This window comes from Elaeis guineensis, chromosome 9 (assembly GCF_000442705.2).
Source record: "Elaeis guineensis isolate ETL-2024a chromosome 9, EG11, whole genome shotgun sequence".
Lineage (NCBI taxonomy): Eukaryota > Viridiplantae > Streptophyta > Magnoliopsida > Arecales > Arecaceae > Elaeis > Elaeis guineensis.
The window spans coordinates 25,354,494-25,379,850 of record NC_026001.2 but is presented as its reverse complement, the minus strand read 5'-3'; the positions used below and the strand labels follow the sequence as shown (position 1 = coordinate 25,379,850).

The following is a 25,357-nucleotide window of genomic DNA, read 5'->3' as shown; positions in this document are numbered from 1 at the left end:
CTTTCTTGGAACAACTTAGTGTTTGACTTGCAGAGAGATCCTGCAAATTTATTTTGGAAAGAGCTTTGAGTTAGATTACAGGGTTTACCCATCTAACGTCGACTAATCTAACCACAAGGTTATCAGACATCTAGTCCCTCTTCTACTCATGTAGCATCCCAATAGATCATCACCTGGGAACCCCCACCTCCAATCTACCTCAAGATCAATTTTGATGGCAGTGTGATTGGTAGTAGTGGTAGAGCTGAATTTGTTATCCGTTGACTGAATTCCAGACTTTTCATCACTAACGATAGTCACCACTTTGAGCTTACTATCCCTGGAGTGGAGCTTGTGCAGCTTGGACTAGTATCGGCTTTATAAGGTTGACTTTGGAGATCGATTTTCTTGTCATCGAGGGTGATTCGGCCATGGTTGTAAGCTAATTGCAGGATCATCGAAGTGAGAGCACCGCACAATGTTAGCTAATATTTGGAGACTACTTAATGGGGCTGCTTTTATTGATGTTCAACATATCTATAAGAAGACGAATAGTGCCATGAACTAGATCGCATTCTTTATCGTAGAGTATTCTATTGATATTTTGTGGAATGACCAGGAGTTTGCTTATGAACCTTTTTATGATATTTTATTTTTTAATATTTTGGATGTATTCACATTATATTTGTATGAATACTCTGTTTTAACCAAAAAAAAAAAAAAAAAAAAAGCCAACCAACAAACACCAATTCTGCAACTGCAATTCCTATTTCACTAGATTGAATTGCATGCACTTGAATTACAGACCACCAAACAGCTTGTTTGTATTCTGGCAAAAGAGATTTATGATTATTTGCAGCTTTAATTTTCAGACTTTGATCTCAAATTCGAGAAGGTGTGTGTGTGTGGGGGGGGGTTGGGGGGTGGACAGGGAGAGATTTCCTCTATACACTTCACAACACACTAATTTGCAGGCAAATTACAATGTACATACAACTTTTGGTAGCATGAACAGCTTTGAACAGCCTACCCTTTTTCTGTCTCTGTGCTCTTGTTCTTCAGCACATCAGAAACCAGAACACAGATGAAATGCAAACATCCTTCCAAATTATGTCACATCACATGGTTAAAATGACTAGGACCTCCAATGATGAATCCTGGTGAAGAAGAGATGCCTGAGAGCTTCATAAGCCGCCAACCTCTCTGCAGGGTCGTATCTAAGAAGGCCCGTAAGAGATCAATAAGATCCCATGCTGCATTACTGGGTTCTGCAAAAGATAGAAGCCTAATGAAACCAAATCTAAAGAAAACAATGAAATCCCTTAACAAATGCAGATATGGTTACGCAGGTTGAAGATATAAAAGAAATGACTACAATTGATGAGCACAAGAAACAAATTCAAAAAAACAGCGTCTGCAAGATAGAGCATCTCCATTCAAATCCACAGGGATTGATCTTTGGAATAAAAACAACTTGGTTTTATAACTAAATCATCAACTTTCATTTACTGAACACTTTCATGTTTCATCATATTTCCCGCATTCTAGATCTCATAGCTCGAGTCCCTTATATTTCATCTGCTTCCAAAATTAGTTGAAAACATTATCGATAGCTTGCCAGCCACCTCCTTATAAGGGCTGACAATTCGACCATCTCTATATGTGCAGGTATAGAATCTCAGTTATTTCAAAAGATACAGTCGACAATAGATCGACTGGTCATCTATCTGAAGATAGTCATCAACAAGATATTATTTATCGGTTACTTTCTACAGCCAGTCTAAAGAACAATATTTCCATATTTATTAACTGTAACTGAAGCCGGGACAGTCTCCAAACAGCTTGTATACTCTCCCTTGAGGTGGCACCCTCAGGCCAGTTCAAGCGACCTCTTCTAACATATTTTTCAGCATGTCGGCTAGAAGAATTCCAGGAAACGGAGGAAAAAAATTAAACAAAGCAGACATGCTACTATTCAACATGATTTATCGTGTTCCACTAGGTAAAAGAAACAGAATTATTGACGGTACATACTCGGCTCTTCTCAGCTTGTGCTGGGGCAAAGAATACATCAAGAAGTTAACAAAAGACAATACTTTTGTAGTCAGGTACTTTAATGTACTCCGGAGAAACAAGAAGAATGTTCTCATGCTTTAAATCAGTGTCAATGAGGTGCTCATCATGCATGACTGCATAGAGGCAAATTGGAAGATGAATACACAATGGAAAACCTTAGAGATACTGATTGCATACAAGTCAGAAAGAAGAAGCAAACAAAGTTGACAAAAGATGAATCCCACTACAGCAGGTATTGTCGCATGGAGACTCCAACCTATCAGTACAAATTTTAAGACCTTAAACATCAATATCCCCATGAAACAGTGACCAGACCCCACAAAAAGAACATGCAGAAAATGAAAATAGCAGTATCCTTGACTAAAGATATATAAAAGCAGATTGATAGTCATTCTATACACATGCTACACATTCCAAGAGTTGTCAAGCAAGATCATCACTAACTAGATCCATGGGAAATGAGGGATAAACATTTTTCCATAAAAAATCTTATAAGCATGGCCCAAGCTTCTCAAATACCTGTTAAAATCATTTAGATTTGCTGATATGATTGGAACCCCAATACTATTTGCGAAATTGGGGAATCATCATACATCAATCATATACTTAGAATACAAATATGGTTACGGTAGTCAAACCAGTTCCTTATTTGCACACAACTGAAAAAATACACCAGTTTAAACATGTTCACCTTAAGCCTGGTAGAACGCCAACTAAATGAAAGTGCAGAAGGTAAGCAAAAAAACTAAATACAAGGACTCACCAACTCCCATTCTTATCATATTTCCCAAGCTTATTGAGCACATCAATTTCTATCATAGCAGCCTCTCGATACTTCTTAATGCCACGGACAATTTTAATTGCTACCATTTCTATCCTTTCCCTATCCCAACATTCCAAAACCTGGCCAAATGTACCTGTTATGGATGATAAAAAGAGACACCAGACATTCGAGCTGAATGATAAAAGAATCAAGATGAGCTCTTCCAAGACCACAAAAATATATGAATGCATAGATATACATATATATATTGTTGGAAGAGTCTGACAAGGGTAGTCCCCGATCTTTTTCCTACAGAAAATGAAAAAAACATAAGCTTGAAGCCCATTAATAATTCAAAAACGCTGAATAAGATCATCACTGTGTGGACTTTCCTTCTCCCAATTTACTGTGAATCTTATCTGCAAATAAAGTACAAAAAATAACAGTGTCAGAATGCAAATGCATCAAAGCTGTAAGCAAAATAGTCATGACTTGACTGGTTGTCTACCCTAGCGAAACCATATAATATATAAAAGTTGGATTTTATGTACACAGAAGATGATGTTGGTGTGCGGAAACTAAAATACCATTTCAATTGAGTGCCAGTTAACTTCTATGAATTTAATAGGAAATGTCAAAACCTTTATCATATATATATATATATATATATATATATATATATATATATATATCCATATTAAAGCAATTGATGGTTAACCAATGGACCATTTTGCTTGCAAAAGTCATAAGCCAAACATCAATTGAAACCAGAAGAGAATAGCTAGTCACAGCATTAGTGCCATCAAAATCATTGAAGTAGTAATATAATTGTTAACAAAAAAAGCTACAGGCCCTCATCTCAGTGGTATAGAAAGTAACATCTCAGTCAATTCAAACAGAATATTCCAAAATAACTTCTGCTATAATTTAATAATAGTAGACAATTTTTTCAATCTTTTTAAACTATCTTAATATCTTTATATGTGAATGTCAAAATTGATGCCAAATGACAGCAGTTATCACAGTCTTTACCATATTCCAGTAATTCATTTTTTTATACATAGCTGAGATTTCGAAAAGATCGATTCTTTTCAAAATTTCAAGCATTTTCCATCTTGACTGAGATAAGAGGAGATGTTGATTCACCTCGGTATCAGTCACTTAGAAGATGCTTGATATACTGGTTTTTAATAGCCTTTGGAAAAACTTTTTGTTCCATGTACAGCGGACATTAACTTAGATTAGATACTTGTGACAATTTAGACATATTATATCTTAGAACAAAGACTGTATAGTTGGCCAACCACATTACAAGAATGTGAAGAAGAAAATTAACATGTTTGAATATCCATTTTAAAGAAAGAAAAACGAGAATTTTTAGAAAAAAAGTTAACAAAAAGGGTTTAATAAAAAAAATTATTCCATTTCATCTAAAACCAAATCTCTTGTCATCGATTGCAAGAAACATACTTTCATGAGTGGAGAATCTAGCATAAATAGAAAATTTGACAGGCAATCAAGTGAAATTACAGCGAGAGGTCAAATTCTCTCCAATTGCAGTCATGTAATGCCCACCTTTAATTATCATCTTCTCTCCAAGGTGGGGATGCATATCGTGCCACTTCCTTTGCATACTGAGGTGAATCAACATCTGATATTCAAACATGCATCAAGGCCACAGTGTTGACCATGATCCTCTTGGATTAACGAACTACAATGTGAAGAAGAAAGTTACTTCTCTGTGAACAAACCAAACAACAATACTCATTTTTAATTAAATTACTAATATTTCATAGCTCTTTCATATAATTAGAAATTTAAAACTGTCACGATCAAGAACTTCAACGGACTAAAATCTGGATAATCCTTAAAATACAGCTGGTAATGATTTCAGATATTCTTAGCATCTCAAAGGAAAACCAAAAAAAGAAAGAAAATGTAGCCTAACAATAAGCCCTTGGAAGATAAAATAAAAGGCACAAAAATACATAACAATTTTTTTCAAAAGAAAATCTGTTATATCTCAAAGTAGCAAGTCCAAAATTACAAACATACAACTTGTTGGGGTGTATAGTATGTCATCTAAGCCGAATACATAAACCAACGAAGTATACTGGGTTATCACTATAGCACCGATAGAGACGAATGAGTATAATCCCAGTGGTATATACATCATCCCAGAACTGTGAAACTTCGGAAGGGGTTATAAAGCTACATTGGAAGAGGTCAATCAATACATAATGAGTAAGGCTGCAAATGGATCTTGTTGATTCGTGATCTAATCCGACCCGATTCGATCCGATTAGATCCAACTCGGACCCATTTAAAAGATCCATGGAGCCGGGTCGGGTTCAATAATTGGACCCATTCCCTTTTCTGGATCGGGTCTGGATTTTCTGAATTTGGATCTGATCCGATCTGACTCGATCCATGGAGACTTTTGGGTTAATTTGGATCTTAAGATATATAATCCGATCCGACACGATCCGGACCCAAACATAGGACCTGAACTCAGAGTGACTCACCCAAATAGGGGTTTGGGCTTGTGCCAAAATTTTTCAAATCCTTCGGTCTTCCCCATCTGATTTTCAAACTAAAAATTTTTTAAACCCTTCAGTTCTTTTATTCTGACTGTTATAACATCTATAACAACTTGAGGAAGAAATATTGGATGGATTCTTGATAATTTAAATGAAGGGCATTTCGATTACTTCTTTTGGCTTCTTGCTGGGCTCAATTTTCTAAACCTTCTGATTTATGTTTACTGTGCCATGAGGTATAAAAATAACAGTATTTCTTGAATTTCAATTTGTTTCGTTGACTTTAAGAAATTTCAGAGGATGCTCTAATGTGCACAGATGTTGTGTCATCCATAGTATATGCAGTCTCATTTTTAATTATGTAGAAGTATTCCTTTTGTATGATGTTTTAGATTGGGATAATTATATCACTGTATAAAATTCATGATTTTTTTTTACTTTTCTTTTTTTGTGTGGACTTCTGAAATCTTGACTCTTCTCAAAAATCGCTTGTTTCCCTCTGCTATCCAATACAATTAATTATTAGAAGTTACAGTTGGAGAATTAGAGGAAAAAAAAGAAAAGAGGCATTTTTTAGTTGTCATCTAGCATTAGTATTCACTGATGGTAGGTTTCAAATAAATTAAACCTATGATCCGATCCGATCCGAACCGAACCGGATCTATATTTCATGAATTGGGGCCGGATTATATATGGACCCGATCCGATCTGAATGATCCAATGGATCAATAAATTCAGCCATGGACTTGATCTGATCCGACTCGATTTTTTATCGGGATGGGTATGGGTCCAATATCAAGACCCGATCAAGAAATCGGATCGGGTCGGGATCACTCAGGACTCGGTCTGACCCGACCCATTTGCAAGCCTAATAATGAGGTAATGGAAGATCCTGATAACTTCGGACTTAACCGATCCTTGCTCACTGATCGATCTTTTCGGATGGAGCTTCCTAATGGAAAACCTTATCGATCCTGGCTTGGTTGCCAGTCCTAGCTCCAGCCGATCCCAACTTTAGAAGCCAATCCAAACCATCCACTGAAATCTGTTTCAATCACACATCTTAGCCACCAGCATCAAAGCAGCCCTCATCTCCACTTGCCATGCCACTTATCGATCCAAAGCTTAGTGGTCAGGATAGGTCTCATTTCAGAGTTTCGCACCTCTTTTCAAATTCAAAATGGCCTAGTTGGCTTCGAAGCAAATAAGGTAGGTACAACCGCCACATCTTGATAATTTTGATCCCAAATCTTGCCACAATGCATCCGAATCGGTTAGGATAAACCAAGAATGACGTCTCTAAAGGGCTCTCACCTCTATTTATAAATACAGGCTTCAAAGGGACCTTCTAGGTACTACACTATCTCTCTCACATGCTCTTTATCTCAGTTTTTTAAGATTTAATTTGAGTATTGAAGGATCTCCGTCAGAGCTAACCTCGATCAGACTTGGCTTGTAGGTCATCTTCCTAGAAGGATGCACCTATTCCTCAACTCCAGTCACTCCGACCAAGAGCCAGATTTTAGTGGCAATAGATTGGCACTAGAGAAAGGGCATTTATCTATTTTCTTAAGAAAGAGTGTACTATTCATCATCATGCCACCACGGAGAGCTTCTTTAGAGCATTCTGGGCACTCCACCGCCATCGCTCCTTGTACGGTCAAAAATCTTAACGAGAACCATGCATTGATGTCCCAGCCAATGCCACCACCACAACCGCCATAGTTGGCTCCTGGAGTGAGTTAGGACCAATTTGCCATACTGGTTGATCAAGTACGAGCATTAATAGCGGTAGTCAATGCCATGCGACAGTAAGGTTCGGTGCTGGTGGTGCCCCTGAAACATCCCCCTCAATTTCCACCACAAAGCCCAGATCGAGGAAGACAAATCCGATTGAGCTGACCCCAGAGCCCTGAATGTAGGAGGCGTTCACCTACTCCTCACTCTAGGAAAGGCTCTAGCCCAAGGCAGTCATCGGCCTGCCATATGAAGATCCACATGGTCCATGATGCTAATGTGGATCGAAAGTTTCAAGAGATCAACTGCAAGATTGAAGCTTTGCAGCACCAAACTGTTGGGTAGAACAACCAAGTTGGTTTTTGTATTGACCCACTGTTTGATGACAGGATCATGTGAGAACTGCTACCTCCTGGTTTTAAGATGCCTCAACTAGAGGCTTACAATAGGTCTATACCCAATCAACCATCTGGAAAGCTTCAAAGCTTTCATGCTTTTGCACGATGCTAGCGATGCGATCCTGCATCGAGCCTTTCCTTCCATTTTAAGAAGGGTGGCCCAAAATTGATATTCAGCCTAAAGTCTGGCTCCATCCATTCTTTTGATCAGATGAGCCAGATGTTTACTACTCACTGCACGACTAGCAAAAGGCAGCATCGACTATCGGCATCGCTAGTGCACATTAAGCAAAAGGAAGGAGAGTCCATCTGATGCGGGATAACCCTAAAAAAAAGAGAAAAAAATCAATCCTAATGATCAAGCACTCTTCTGTTCATCAACAACAAATTATGTCCGACCAGAGACATCATTATTCCTAGGACAGATAATATAGTTGCTTATACTCTGCTCAGGAGGCGTGATTGATTGATGCGAGACTAAAGTGAGATCAATCTAAATGATATAGATGAATGCCATTCTAGAGATCAGTAAACAACTAGCAATAAGAAGTCCATAAACAGATAGCAGAAATTAAACATGCTCATGAGTAAATGCAAAAAGAAATATGAATGGAATGAGAGAGAATAAAATATTAAACCCAAGAGAAAATTTGAGAAGATGATGTTAGATATGTGCCCTAGATGCCAGATTGGCTGACACATTCTGTACAAATGTAAGGGCAAATTTATAATTTTGACTATAAATGAATAAAAGGGTTATTCTACTATCACATTGTGTACATTATGTCTGTGATACATCCTTTGAGTTAGTAGGAATGTTAATTCATATTTTCAAGAGTTAAAAATTTAAGGCATGAATTTATATAACTAACTCATAAACAGCTCCTGATCATAGGATCATCACGAGGATGGTGATCGATCTGAAAGGTTGGTGTACGATCGTTTCTTAGGGTAGATGAGTCTTGAGTCTATGGTATGGAGACACCAGAGCGAGAGTACAGATATTCGTTAAGAATGAGAGTATTGAGCGTGATCACCTTGAGCAGTCATAAGGATGTCTACCTTCTCGTCGATGACTAGCTCGATGCTGCAGCTATGTGTCTAGTTCTTTGATCTGAAGTACATCGACAGTTCACCTTGAGTGTATTATAGTTTGACTACACTATAACTCAGTCTCCTAGCCATTCGAATCCTGAGGTATATGTTGGCTGTAGCATATTCATTGTAGGAATCAGATTGCACCAAGATGGAATCTATCAATCTCGGTAGATAAGAGGAGTAGTCCTATGATGATCGAAAGATCAGTCCTTAAGCCCATGGCCATGGCAGAATGAAATAATGAAAAAAAGTTTTCCATTGGAGTTTCACATCAGACTCGGATCGATCAATTGATTCATATGACTGATGTTGGGTTTGACGAGTTCACCTTAACCCTAATTCAGTCGGAACTCATGATAGAGGAACTCAATCACACAGATAGCTGCACCGAGAGGTTCATCTTCATTTTTGATGGGTTGCCACCATATACTGCTAGGTGTCACTGATGGATTTTGAGAGTAATTAGAATGATATTGATGATCAATCATTCTAAATTATCTGAATCAGAAGAGTTCTGATCCATCGAAAGGAGTTTCGATGATGTCGATGATGAGATCACGATATATCTCATTACCATACAGAAATGAACCTAACTAGGTCACACAAACAAGAGTTAGGGTCTGGATGTCATCAATTGAGCTAGCCTAATTCGATTGATTTGGATTAGATCCAATTAGGTTCAAGAAAATCATGCTAGTACACGATTGAGCCTAACTTTCTCCTCGTACAATCTTTTTCATCTCGATTGAGCCAAATGTGATTTGACTCACCCAAAGAATCTTGAGAAGATTTTTCTCAGTCTGACTGGAGCCAGTCTAGCTCATAAAAGTCTTGTCTTAATTCATGAGATGAATTTAAGACAACACCTGCTAATTCTTATCACCTACCATTTCCATTTTAGGACATCGATCAAACGTTGACCCATGGACCTTGGACTGAAGGCCATTTGGCAAGAGATCATTGGAGAGTTTTTGTGGAGTGTCCACCTGCTAATTTTACCCTCAAAGTGGGCACCATAATCAAATATGGCGTGCACCCCAAATGGATAAAGATAGAGTCCCATGAGATGAGGACTCTATGCCTTGATCGACTCAAACTGTTGGGCGCCAATCTCACTGTGTTTATCCAGTGTTGGCACCAATAGTAGGAGGGTTTGGTGAGATTCTTATCTAATATGATCAGATGACATCACTCCACTAATTAAATTTTTTTTAAAATTAATTAAAATTTTTTGATTAATCGAATGATGCGGCACTGCATGGGCTGCAGGGTCTATTTAAACCATGTCTGCACCTAGGATTTAGAGAATCTACTCAATACCCAGCAAAAATATGAAACCCCTCCACTTCTCCATATCCCCTCTGCTCCTCTCCCTCCCCTCTTCATGTCCAAGAGGTTGGGCATCCATCTGGTGCTTGTCCAAGGCGTGGTGGCTTCCTGATTAGAAGGCTGTAGAGATTTGTCCAAAAGCTGCTGCTCCAGCTTCAGAAGATCTTTTGAAGATCTTTCAGATCAGATCCAGATCTGATTTTTGGAGCAAAGATTCATGAGGAGAAGATGATCTAGATCCTACTCGAGTGGATATTGGTAGAGGCCAAGCGACTGCGTGGCTATTTTAGAACCTCGGGCATTGCTGCGATCATCTACAGGATAATCTAGTTATCCTAGAGGTATTTCTCTATTCCTCATGATTTTAGATTTAATTTTAGATTAAATATCAGATAATAAGAATCAGATCTAATAGATCTTAGATCTAAAATAAAGTAAGATAATTTTTTTTAAAAAATATTCCGTCCCAGATCTCATTAGATCTGGAAGATCCTACAAGAAAAAAGATGATTTTTCCTTTAGATGATAAGAACTCAGATCATGATAGTTAAAAAACTATCCTGATTAGGGCTCTTAATCTTTAGCTAAATAGATATGTCGATAAAGAACTAGGTCTTTACCAATGTTTGATCTAACAAAAAAATAAAAATCAAAGATCAACTGAGAAGCAATGAAGGTCCTTGACAGTATATGATCTGTAAAATAAGAGGTCACTCTTTTCTCTCAGCACGATAGATAAAAATTCTGGAGGAGACAGATCTTCTCTTGATGGGCTAGGCTTGTGTGGGTAGATGGTGGAGTCAAATTAAAGTCGTAGGAATACTGCATCTTAAGTAGATAAAGGTTAAAAGGATAGGATAGAAAGTAGACCTCACACCCTCTCCTTGTGGGGTGATTTTGGATCACACATCCTCTCTCTCTCAGAGCGATTGACACAAGTATTTGGAGAGTTTGTAAAATCATTCATTATTCTCTTCATAAAAAATACAAAGGTTTATATAGGACCTTAGGGGTCCTATTTTTTTAGGAATCTCTTACCTTTTATAAAGAAAAAATCTACCCTCCCACAAAAAAATAAAGCATCATGTTTAGTTTCCAAACAAAGTAATTTATCATGGGAAAGAAATTAGCCTTCAACAAAATAAGTAAGTAGCCAAAAACTCTTAAGAAATCTTAGGAAAGAAATAGAACTTCATGTGGGCGCTTGATGCTTGGCACAACTTAACATGAGAATCTTTGGGCACGGCACATGCTGGCATGCATATTTCTTTCCTGGACATGTGGAGAGTGGTGGCTCCAAAGGTGACGTGCACAAACCCAATACAAACCCAAGTATGGCCCTATGGATCCAAAATAAAATGCATAAAAAATTTATTGACTGAAAATAAATAACTGAAGTAAAGTCAATCTAATGGGGCTTCTTCGATCTAAATCGAATTTAAATCATATCGCTGACTTCTGATGGCTCTGGTATTCACACCAATTCTCTCGAAGTGGGGAGAACTCGATCTTATCGAGTGTGGATCGATTCTGCTTTGGTGATGCTCAAGTAGATCTGGATCAATGCGCTGTAGCTCTTCTCGAATGATCCAGATATCTTCAGACTCTGGTCGACCTCACCATCTGATCAAATACCACTGATAGCCTTGACTCCAGATGGAGAAGATCTGCTCATCCAAAATTCTCTTAATCTAATCGTGTTTTGTTGATATTTTGGTTGGTGGACACTCAGAGATAGGTTCATTCTCAAAGGTTGGTTCAAGCTGAAATGACTCATTAGATATTTGAGTTGGCTCTTTATAGGCGACAAGATCTGTAATGTTAAAAGTAAAGCTAATCCCAAAATCAGAAGGTAAGTCCACAACATACGCATTTGGTCCGATTTTCTTTATGATCTTAAACGGATCTGCTTCTCGGGTATATAACTTCTTCATGGTTCTGGGTGAAAACCATTCAGGCCTCAATCGAACCATCATATAGTCTCCCTCCATAAACTTTTGGGCACATCAATGAGAACCTGTATTTTGTTTATAAACTTTGTTACTAATGCTAATTTTTTACTAATCTTTTTATGCAGACTCTTGACATGCTGTGCAAATGACTCTGCAGATTCAAAAATCCTAGCATACATGGATAGTGGGATGAGGTCTATTGATTTTCTAAGTTGATATCCATGAACTACTTCAAAAGGACTCATACCAATGGATCTATTAACAGAGCTATTATATGCAAATTTGGCTTGGAGTAGTAAAAGATCTCAGTTACCCATATGTTCTCCAATCAAGCAACGCAATAAATTTTCAAGACTCCTATTGACCACTTTGGTCTGACCGTCCATTTGCGAGTGATAGACAGAAGAAAATTTTAGTTTTATACCTAGAAGGTGCCATAGAATTTTTGAAAAGTAGCTCATAAATCTAACATCCCTATTAGACATAATGATTTTAGGCAATCCATATAGTTTAACAATCTCATCAAAGTATATCTTTGCAATTTTCGATGCATCGGACGTTTGGCAACAGGGCAAGAAATGGGTCATTTTTGAAAATCTATCTATAACCACTAGAACAGAATCATGCTTCCTAGTTGTCTTAAGTAATCCCAAAACAAAATCTATACTAACATCTTGCCAAGGATAGTCTGGTATAGGTAAGGGTATATATAGGCCAGTAGTTTATTTTCTTTGCTTGGCCACGGCACACATTCTTCACTGGGTAACAATTTGGATGATATCTCTTTTCAAGCTTGGTCAAAAAAATTGAGCTTCTACCAACTCTATGATTTTATTCCTATCAAAGTGTCCAACTAATCCTCCAGCGTGTAGTTCCCAAACTAAAAAATCTCTTAAAACTGTATGGAGGATACATAGCCTAGTTCCTCTAAATAGGTAACCATCCTAAAGGGTGTATTTACTATATTCTCTAGATGGCCCTTTACGTAAAGCGGTAAGTATATCACCAAAATCTGGATACTTCTCATAATCTTCTTTAACCTTATCAAAACCAATAACTTCTATACTAATGGTAGACAGCAAAGTATGACGATGACTCAGGATATCAGTAGCATGATTCTTTACACCCACACGATATTTCAAAATAAAAGTATAGGCTTGCAAAAACTCGACCCACCTACCATGTCTATGATTCAGTTTCTTTTAAAAATTTAAAAATTAGAGGGCCTCCTGATCAGAGTACAAAATAAATTCTTACGGTAGTAGGTAATGTCTCTAATATCTTAAAGCTTGGATTACCACATAAAACTCCTTATCGTAGGTCAAATATTTGAGTTTAGAATCATTAAGTTTCTCGCTAAAGTATGCTACCGGATGATCTTCTTGACTAAGGACACCACCAATCCCAACTCCTGATACATCACATACTATTTCAAAAATCTTGAAAAAATTAGGTAGACATAAGATTGGGATGTGGGTCATCTTATTCTTAATGTCTAGGAAGGTTCTATTGGCTGCCCTAGTCTATTCAAAATCTTTCTTTCTAATGCAGTCAATGATGGAAGTGACTATAGTGCTAAATTTTTTTATGAACATATGATAAAATATTGCTAATCTATGAAAACTTCACACGTCATGCACACTCTTGGGTACCGGCCACTCAACTATTACTCTAATCTTTTCAGGATTGGTAGATGCACCATCGGGGGTAACAACAAACCTAAGAAGATGATACAGTTTGTGATGAAAGCACACTTATTAGGATTAGCATACAAGCTTTCTGTTCTAAGAACTTGGCACACTCTTTGAAGATGGTTTAGATGGTCTTTCCTAGTTTGACTATAGATCAAAATGTCATTAAAGTATATGACTACAAACACTCCTATAAACAGTCATAGTACTTAGGTCATCAACCTCATGAAAGTACTACGAGCATTAGATAATCCAAATCGCATCACCATCCACTCATATAAACCATCTTTCATCTTAAAAGTAATTTTTTACTCATCTTTCGGTCTAATCTTTACTTGATGGTAACCACTCTTAAGATCAATCTTAGAAAAAATAGTGGCTCCTGCCATCATATCTAGCATGTTATTTGACCTAGGAATGGGAAAGCAGAACTTAATGGTAATTTTATTAATGGCATGGCTATCTATGCACATCCTCTATGTACCATCCTTCTTTGAAGTCAATAGTGTAAAACCATGCAAGGACTCAAACTCTCTCTCACGAATTTTTTTTTATTAGCTCTCCAACTTGTTTTTGCAGTTCAGCATGTTCAGTAGGGTCCAACCTATAATGGGACAAGTTGGGTAGGGTAGATCCAAGAACTAAATCAATGGCATGTTGAATATTTCTCATAGGCGGTAAGTAATCCGAGAGATCCTTAGAAAAGATATTATGAAACTCACTAAGAAGGCTAGCTACTTCTTTAAGATAATCCACCTTAGAGTCCTCACGAATTTCTCTTGCAGTAAGTATCCAAACTGGTGATCCTTCACTCATGGTCATCTCTAATTCTTTAACACATATCAAATGGAGGTTTTTCTTCTTGATGTTCTCTTTTGGTCCATTGCCTATCTTTCTATTGGTAGCCTTAGGTGGGAAAGGATTAATCATGATCTTCTTATCCTGATGAATAAAACTACAGAAGTTGGTTTAGCCATAAATCGTAATATCATTGTCGAATAGCCAAGGCCGACCTAATATGATATTTTTAACTTCCATGGGTAAGACATCGCACCACACATGATCTTGATAGGAATGAAGCTGGATGGGCACACGGTATCTAAATTTGATGAAAATAAAAGAGGAATCTATCCAAGACATATGGTATGGGCTGAGATGATCTACAGGAGTTAATCCTAATCGCTTAACCATATCGGTGGGGATGGTATTGATACAACTGCCACTATCAATGATCACCTTATAAATTTTATGATCAAATTTTATGAAGATATGAAAAATAGAGATTCTATACCAGTCTTCACTTTGTTTAGTCTGTGCTAGAACATATCTAATGACTCCAAGCCTAAGGTCTAACTCGAGTGTAACATAATCTAGGATGTTCTCAGTACTCTCAAACTGCTTGGCTAAGTCTAGATTAGCTTCATAAATTTTTTCTTAATATTTTTTAGGATTTTTTCTTCTAATTCTTCCATGAATAATGATCGATTAGGACATTATGCAGTAGAGTGATCGTAACAATTGCACTTGAAGCAATGGGATTGAGAACTACTTCTTTTTGATAACTCTCCTATAGCTCATTTTTCTTTATCTTCTTTTCTCCTAATAGGATTTGTAGGTGGAGGTCCGTTACTAAGAGCTTGATTAATATTGGGTCTCGATCCAGAAGGGGTTACTCGGCTGAGTTTGGACGACAGAGAGTCGAATATCTAGAAAATATTTTAAAGTCTAAGGCAAGTTGATAAGCTTGTTCTAACGTGTTTACCTCTCACAAAAAGAGCTCACACTGGATATCCTCTCATAATCTAGCTCTAAATCTAGACAAAGTAACAACCCTATCTTCGATTACTCCACATCTCATGAGGTACTCATCAAATCTTGTGATATACTCAATGACTGATCTATTCCCTTGAGTAAGCCTCTGCTATTGCTCTAATAGTCTTTGTTGGTAGGAGGTGGGGAGGTACTTCTTTCTAAGTTCCTCTTTCATCTCATCCTAGGTTTCTATTGGATCTTGTCTTCTTTGATTGAGAAGATGCTCCATACTTTTTCAATAAAGTCGGACTTGTCTAACCAACTTCATCCTAGCAAACCTAACTCTCTTTACTTCAGACATTTCGTACCACCCAAACTAGTGGTTCATGCCTGATTTTCAGTCTAAGTACTTTCTTGAATTTAGACAACCATCAAAACTCAGAGCTTCGACCTTCACATTCCTAAGGATATGCTCATCTTGGTCGAACTGATTATGGTGCGGGCATGCCCCTATAGGTCGATCAAGTTCTAGATTCCTACCTCTCTGTTCTATAGGCAGTCGGAGAGACTCAAATTCAGATTGTTTCTACCTAGTTTCTTCTAATACTACTATTCTCTCATTCATGACTTTTATAAATTTTTTTATATCATCAAATTTTTTAATCAGAGCATTAATGATGGCTGCTGTATTGGGATCCATATTGATATTAGGTAGGGAAGTAGGATGTTGGTATCAGGTATCTGATCTAGTGGTCATGCAAATCTAGGATGTAAGAATAAGGTGCAATAAGAAAATTAAAAAGCTTGAAAGTAAATTATAAATTTAAAGTGCTAAAATTTAACTTGTAGAAATTTAAATTACTGAATTTAAACTAAAGCCCTAATCAACTGGCTCTGATACCAAATTGATGCGGGACAACCCTAAAGAAAGAGAAAGAAATCAATTCTAATGATCCAACTTTTTTTTGTTCATCAACAACAAATCACGTCCGATCAGAGGCATTATTATTTTCAGGACAGACAGTATAGTTGCCTATACTCTGCTCAGGAGGTGTGATTGATTGATACGAGATTAAAGTGAGGTCAATCTAAATGATACAGATGAATATCATTCTAGAGATCAGTAAACAACTAACAATAGAAAAGTCCATAAACAGATAGCAGAAATTAAACATGCTCATAAGTAAATGCAAAAAAAAATGAATGGAATGAGAGAGAATAAAATATTAAACCTATGAAAAAATTTGAGAAGATGGTAAGAATACGGATCGTAGTAGTTAAGAAAATATCCTGATTAGGGCTCTTAATCTTTAACCAAACAGATTCATCGATAAAGAACTAGGTCTTTACCAACATCGGATCTAACAAAAAAATGAAAAACAAAGATCAACTGAGAAGGAACGAAGGCCCTTGATAGTATATGATCTGTAGAATAAGAGATTACTCTTTTCTCTCGATACGATAGATAAAAATTTTAGAGGAGACAGATCTTCTCTTGATGGGATAGGCTTCTATGGGTAAATGGTGGAGTCGAATCGAGGTCGTAGGAATACTGGATCTTAAGTAGATGAAGATTAAAAGGATAGGATGGAAAGTAGGCCTCACACCCTTTCCTTGAGGGGCGATTTTGGGTCTCTCACCATTTCTCTCTTGGAGCGATTGATACAAGTATTTAGTGGGTTTCTAAAATCATTCATTATTTTTTTCATAAAAAATACAAAGATTTATATATGATCCTAGGAGTCCTATTTCTTTAAAAATCTCTTATCTTTTATAAGGAAGAAATCAATCCTCCCACAAAAAAGTAAAGCATTATGTCTAATTTACAAACAAAATAATCTATCATGGAAAAGAAATTAGCCTTTAACAAAATAAGTAAGTAGCCAAGAACTCTTAAAGAATCCTAGGGAAGAAATGAAACTCCATGTGAGCGCATAATACTTAGCACAACTTGGCATGAGAATCCTTGGGCACGACACATGTTGGCATGTATATTTTTTCCCTGGGTGTGTGGAGAGTGGTTGCTCCAAAGGTGACATGGACAAACCCAAGTATAGCCCTATGGATCCAAAACTAAATGCATCAAAAATTTATTGATTGAAAATAAATAACTGAAGTAGAGTCAATCTAATGGGACTTCTTCGATCTAAATCGAATATAAATTATATCGCCAACTGCTGATGGCTCTGGTGTTCGCACCACCATCCAAGAGTATATAGCTCATTTCAACATGGCTGATTTAGAAGTCTGTGACCTGGATCAGTCGGTCTCCATGACTGCCTTTCAAGGAGGGCTCTAGAAGAACTTCCTCCTTTATTCTCTGTAAAAGAAGTATTTGCATGATTTTATAAAAATATTAAAGCAGACAAAAAAATATGCCCAAACGAATGAGGCCTTTGAGATCCACTGAACTTCGGCCAAAGCATCAGTTGAGGAAGGCAAAGACCTCAGGTAGTTGGCTACCTTAAAAAATCCATTCAGGGATCGTTCGAGGTCGAGAAACCCTCACCACTGATCTCGGATACCACCTCAAATCTGAAGACTTAAAAGCCTGCTTCAACGGTATTGCCCATCTCCAAGGCATCGGTCCCCATAGAGGAAGTTCACTAGCTATACCCCCTTGAATGCCTCAAGAGCTCAAGTGCTCATGGAAATCTGGGAGTAGCTCCCCAAGCCACCGATGATAAGGTCCAAAAATTATGACCTAAGGAAGTATTGTCTCAACCACTGTGATCATGGTCACGACACTAAGACTGTATTCAGCTCCATGATAAAATTGAGGAGCTCATTCGAAGAGAAAGGTTGGACCACTTCATCCGATGAATAAGGGAAGACCCTGTGCACCCACTGAGAGTGCCTCAGTGTGAAGAGTGACCCCAGCAAGATTAGCCTGTAAAGAATCAACTGGTGGTAGGCACCATTGATGCTATCACTAGGGGGCATCATGGTGATGGAGCAAGGAGAACTGCTGAATCTTCCTAGAGATAGAGAATTGAAGAACTCATCATTTTTATTGAAGAAGATGCACAAGGAGTTCAATTCCCACATAATGATGCAATGGTTGTATCTTTCAATATAGCAAATTATGATATACGCCGTATGTTGGTTGATAATCGAAGTTTGGTCGATGTATTATTTTGTGATGCCTTCTCCCAAATGGATATATCCCCTGAGTGACTCAGACAACTAGATTTCCCCTTACAGGATTCATTGGTGATGCAGTACATGTTGAAGGGGTCATTACCCTAATGGTGATAGTTAGAAAAGCTCCCTGATGATCTACAGTTTAGGTTGATTTTTTTATGGTTCGGGCGCCATCAGCTTACAATGCCATCTTTAGACATTCTGGACTTAATGCACTTCGAGCTTTGATTTCTACTTACCATCTGAAGATGAAGTTTCCAATCAAGTTTGGGATTAGTGAAGTTCAAAGAGACCAGGCGCTTGCCCGACAGTGCTACACCATCACGCTCCATGGTGTAGGGGCCTTCTAAAATATCCCCTATTGATGGACTGACACCCACGACGAGCTGACCGAAGAACATGGGGAACCTGTGGAAGATCTTGAGATGATTCCACTAGATGATGGAAACAAGGAGCACTTAGTATAGATCAGATCGAATTTGGATCAGATAACCAAAAAACATCTCATTTCCTTTTGCAAGAGAATGCAGACATGTTTACTTGGACCCCGGCCAACATGCCAAGCATAGATCCGACGGTAATGACACATCGGCTGAGTGCTAAACCAACCTATTGATCTATGTCATAAAAGAAGAGGAGCTTTGCGCTTGAGTAGTAGAAGGTGATAGCTGAAGAGATGGACAAATTACTCAAGATTGGCTTCATCTAGGAGGTGACTTATCAGACTGGATCACAAATATGGTCCTGATGAAAAAGGTGAATGATAAATAATAGATCTGTCTCAACTTCATCGATTTGAACAAAGCATATCCGAAGGACAGCTACTCACTGTCCCTAATTAATTAATTGATGGATGCGACTTTAGGACACAAACTTCTTACCTTCATGGATGTCTTCTCCAGATACAACCAAATTTAGATGGTATCTGAAGATGAGGAGAAATCATCTTTATCACTAATCGAGATTTCTTTTGTTACAGGATTATGCCTTTTAGCTTAGAGAATGTAGATGCAACTTATCAGCATCCCATGAATAAAATCTTCAAGGATCAAATCGCATGAAACATGAAAGTCTATGTGGATGTTATGCTTGTCAAAAATAGAGCCTTATGAACCCATGTTGAAGATCTCTAGGAGACTTTCGTTACTCTTCAAAAGTACCGAATGAAGTTGAATCCAGCAAATTGTACTTTCAAAGTAACTTCAGATAAGTTTTTGGGATTTATGGTGTCAAGCTGGGGGATTGAAGCAAATCTCGAAAAAATTCAGGCTATATAAGAGATGAACCCACCAAAAATTATAAAGAAGGTTTAGTTCTTCACTGATCAAGTGAAGGCATCAAATTGATTCATATCTAGATTAGCCAAGCATTACCTTCCCTTCTTTCAAGTCTTGAAGCAACCAAAAAATTTACAATGGATTGAAGAATGCCGATGCACATTTGAAGAGTTAAAAAACTACCTTAGCTCCACACCACTCCTTAGCAAGCTAAAGTCTAATGAAGAACTTTATTTATACCTGATAGTCTCTCCAATTGCTATAAGTGCCATGCTGGTTTGGGAGCAAGACAAGGTTCAGAAGCTGATCTATTATATCAGTAGAACTCTCCATGATGCAAAGATCAAATATACCAGGCTAGAGAAGCTCATCTTTGTTCTCATCATTGCATCCCGAAGGCTTCAGCCCTATTTTCAGGCATACTCCATTATGATTTTAACCGATGAGCCTCTTAAGGTGGTCTTGCATCGATCTGATATGTCTGACTGACTGATGAAATGGATGATCGAACTCACAGAGTTTGAGATGAAGTTTCAACCTCAGCTCTTTATGAAGATCTAGATCTTGGCAGACTTTATTATGGAGTGTACCATCCCAGAGGATCAAAATGAGCATGAACCAGTCCAGGAAGAGATCGAACCTGTTGAGCAAGGCTCCTCCAAATAATCAGATGGATTTTGGGTGGTGCATGTAGATGGATCATCCATCTTTGTTGGATTGGAAGCAAGCCTGTTACTCCTTGGACTGGAAGGATTTATTATGAAGTATGCCTTAGAGTTCGACTTTCCAACCATAAAAAATGAAGCTAAATATGAAGCTCTCATCATCGGACTGAGGAATGCAAAAGATCTTGAAGTGCAAAAGCTAAAGGTCCGCACCGACTCATAACTGGTGATAAGATAAGTAAAAAAAGAGTATGAAGTGTAGGAGGAAAATATGAAGAAGTATCTACAAAAGGTGAAAGATCTAACCTCAATGTTTGTTAACTTTGACATTCGACAGATGCCTTGGTCAGAAAACTCAAAAGCACCGATTTGTTGTCCAAATTAGCAATTTCGGCATAAAGAATCTATCTCGAAGAATACTTTTTGAAGTTATGAAGAAGCCCAGCACCAAAGAACCAGTCCCAGTCCTACATATTGATGATGAACCATATTGAATGGACCCCTTCATTTGCTTCCTATGGGATGGAACACTACCCTCAGATTCAAAGGAAGCATGAAAATTCAAATATCAAGTGCCTCATTATGTTCTCCATGAAGGCAAGCTATATAAGCTATCTTTCTCCCTCTTACTCCATAAATGTCTATGCTCCTCTGAAGCTGATTATGCCCTAAGAGAGGTGCATGAGGATATATGTGAAAACCATCAGATCATTGGCCTACAAGATACTCCAACAGAAATACTACTGACTCACGATGCAATAGGATAAAGCTAGCTTCACAAATGCTATGACCGATGCCAGTGGAATGTCAACATCTAGCACCCGCCAACTTTTCTGCTTGCCTTGATCAATGCCCCTTGGCCATTTGCACAATGGGCTATGGACATTTTGGATCCTTTCCCCCAAGCTTTAGGATAGAGAAAGTTCCTACTTGTCGCAATTGATTACTTTATAAAGTAGATGGAAGCCGAACCTCTCGCTAGCATTACTGAAGCTAAAGTAAAAGATTTTGTCGGAAAGTTCATTATCTACCACTTCGATCTCCCATGAGTGCTGATCACAGAAAATGGCCGCCAATTTTTTGGTTCCAAATTTACAAGGTTCTGTCAGATCCTTGAGATTTTTCATGATCTCATATCAGTGGGATACCCACAGGCTAATGGAGAAGCTCAAGTAACTAACTATACCCTTTTACAGGGATTGAAGATCAAATTGGATCGGGTCAAAGGATCTTGGGTGGATAAACTGCATAACATGCTTTGGACCCATCGAATCACCTAAAGAGTACCTACAGGAGGAATTCCTTTGAATCTCTCCTTCGGGATGGAAGCGGTCATCCCGATAGAGGTTGGACTTCCTTCACCATGGATGAAAAATTACATTGATCAAAGTAACATCGAACAACTCCGAGTAAATTTAGATCTACTCGAAGAAGTTCAGGAGAGGGCATGAGTGCAGATGGTGGCTTATTAACAAAAAATGGTGCGATACTATAACTCCCACATTCGAGGCAAAGAATTTAAGGTTGATGATTTGGTTCTACATCATGCCAAGGTGTCACATCCCACAGAGTAGAAAAAACTATCTCCGAACTAGGAAGGCCCCTATCAAATAGAGAAAATCGTCTGACTCAGAACCTATCACCTGAAGCAATTAGATGGGGCCCCTCTATCTCGACCATGAAACTTAAAGAACCTCTGAATATACTACTAATGATGTGATGTGATCATTATTTTACAATATAATTTTTCTTTCAGGACATTGTCATTTTCTATGACCATAGGTTGAAGACCTTAATGATCAAGAAGTGAGGGCTAACCTAAAAGGACCTTCGAAAGTCCTTCATACTAAAGCGAACTAGACCGATGAAGATCTTGGTCATATGAGAAGCAGAGGCTAACCTACAAAGATCTTTGATACTCACCGATCCAACCTACACAGGCAGAAGATCTTGGTGATCAAGAAGTGAGGGCTAACTTACAAGATCCTCAAAGATCCTTTATTTTTTAGTGAATAGAGTCCATGAAGACCTTAGTCGTGCGAGAAGGGAAGGCAAACCTAAAAAGATCTTCAGAGGGCTAACTTATGAGGACCCTCGAAGCCCACTAACTCAAGCTACGCAATGAATGAAGGCTAATTTAAATGGACCTTCGGAAGGCTAATTTAAAGGGACCTCCTTTCAGAGTTTGCTGATCCCAGTAGAGCAGACCAAAGATCTCGATGATCAGGAAGTGTGGACTAACCTACAGAATCCTGAAAAGTCTCTCACTTTTCAGCAAGTAGAGCCGATGAAGACCTTAGTTATACAAGAAGCGAGAGATAACCTCTGAGGACTCTCAAAATGAAGTTGAAGATGGAAGCTAACCTATAAGGACTCTCAAAGCAGAAGTTAAAGCTAACTTACAAAAGTTTTTGCAGATCCCCTAATATGAAGTCTAAACACATCTAAGTTTGGGGCCACATGGATACAAGATAACCGAAGCAAAAAGCACAAATGAAGTAAAAGATTAGAAATTTAAAATATTTTTATTAATAAATTTGTTCGATTATCAAAGTTAAGTCACGAAAGATAAATGACAACAACAAAAAAAAGAAAAAATACATCATTATCCACTTCTGGTTGGTGGAGTTTTGGCACATTGCGAATTCGAAGCATCCTTGATAGCCAGGTATTTAGAATTGGTATCACCAACTTTAGGTATCTTGAGGAGGCTGATGCCCATCTGGAGGAAGAGTTGGAAAACCAAAGCTTTGCATTCTCCAAAACTAGCCTTGAAGGCCATAACAGATACATTCTTCATTCGGAGGGTTATCTCAAGCTAAGTGGCAGCAAGCAAGGACTTCTTGCACTTGACTTTGCCTTCGATAGATCTCTCTGTCGTCATGCTCTTTGCTAGTCTGATATGAAGATCTGTCATCTTTGACCTCTCTTTATTCAAAGTTTGAAGAAGGTAGCTGTTGGCCTTTCCGATCTGATGTGAGCTTACTCCGAAGCTCGATGACTACAGAGCTCTTCTTATTTATTGATTGGGCGAGATCATCAATCATCCCTCTAGCCGAACGAAGTTCACCCTAGAGCCGGCTTATCTTGGTGGTCGAACCCCATCTGGACAAAGAATGACCTTTGCAGCTGCACCCCATCTTGCTTCGCTTGCCACCCAGACGAGCCTATCACGCTCTTCGGTCAACCTGCATCTCTTCGTAAGATGTTTCCTATGAGTCTGCTTAGAACACTTCCTTAAATGATTTATTTCTACTAAAGCCTCATCATTTTCCTTTTTCATCTTTGAGAATTTCCATCCCACTTTGATTGCTTCCATTTTTGCCTTCCTAATCTCCTTTCTAAGGGCTTCAACTCAGGATCTAATAGGTAAGGCTGTTATTATGTATGAAGGTTTAGCACGGTGACTTCTGTAATAGTTACATTGGTCAGATTGAGATAAACGCATCACAATAACCATAAGTCGAAGAATAACAGAGGCAAAAGCTACTTTTTTTTTATTTTCATTAACATGAAGTGTTCATTACATCGGCAAGAAATAAAAGAAAAGTACAGACTTTAAATATTCTCAATCCTAGCTTGGGAATCGATGAAAGAACTTGGAGCAGCTTTAGCTGGCTATGATTGGGAAGCTTTGGCAATGGTAGATATACTGACACATCCTCAAATACTAGGCCAGACTCTAGCTGCTCTTTAGTGGTAGCCAGCTTAGGAGCCTGATCTTTTGTGGGTCTTCCTTCTTCTCCTTTGGCTCCTCCTTCTTCCTCTTCTTCATCCAGGAAGGATAAGTCCAAGTCCGAAAAGCATGCCGCTATCTTTTTGTGGAAATCATCTTGTTTGACAACATAAGCTTCCTGGTCGAGCTCCTCTTTCTCTCGAAAGTATTTCTTCGATGCCTAGAAGGCCTCCACCACCAAACACCCAGCTTCGGCGATTTGGCCTTCGACCTTCTTCTCAGCCTCTACAGCCTTGGTCAGGAATGCTTGTAGCCTCTTTTTCTCCAAGGCCAAGTTGCTTTGGCAGCTTCAGTCTTGTCTAGTGCTTTCTTTAGACATTTGGTTTTGGCCTCAGCTGACTCAATCTTAGACCAAGCCTCAGTTGCAGCAGCTTCCATCCTCTTTTGAGTCTCTGCAGCATCCAATCAGGTGATCCTTAGTGAGTTAATAAAAGCTGTGATGTAATGATCCATTTGCATTCAAAAAAGAGTTAATAGCCAGAAACAAAGGAAGAAGACAATATGAAAAAGAAAGGAGCTCACTCGCATCATGGAGGTTACGGCCTTCATCTATTGCCTCCTGAAGCTCTGCCCCTCAATTCTGCTTGAATCGACATCAAGGAGCATCCCTTCGAAGGCCTCACAGGCAGTCTTCCAATTCTCGAAGGTGGCATCCGAAGGGAATATGGAGGCACCCTGCCTCCATTCGGTAGATACTTCAATAGAATTCAGGTTTGATTGTTTAACCCAGGATATAAACTGATGACTTTTCTCAGCCTAGGAGGTCAGAAGTGCTGCTGGCTTTGACAGACGAGACTGGATCAAGGGAGTCGAAATGACTTCTACCCGAATAGAAGAAACTGCTAGAGGAAGCACCTGCCTGTGGTTGGCTTTGGAGGACCTCTGCTTCTTCTGGGCCCCGATGGCAGCTAATGAGGATGCCTCTTCTTCTTCAGTGTATTTTTCCTCAGTGACTGCAGTTCTTCGGGCTTCATATCTGCAACGAACTAAGAGCAATCAGTAGGAAAAAGAAGGGAAGGAAGAAAGGGAGAAAGAAGAAGAAAAAGAGAGTGGACATCAGAAAAGCAGCTAAACTGATCTTTGAGATTGGCCAGACTGAGACCAATATTGTAGAGGGTCTACTGTGATAGCAATGGCTTTAGGAGAGGAATCCTATACCTCTGCAAAATCTTAGAGCATTCAAAGTCTTTTTTCTTAACTTCAGAATTTAAAAAATAAAA

General features: G+C 38.4%; 1 pseudogene; it reads right to left on the bottom strand.

The window, feature by feature from the left end:
• Positions 1–1,005: 1,005 nt before the first annotated feature.
• On the bottom strand, positions 1,006–23,720 carry LOC140851481 (serine/threonine-protein kinase AFC3-like; annotated as a pseudogene).
• Between the last annotated feature and the right edge of the window lie 1,637 nt (positions 23,721–25,357).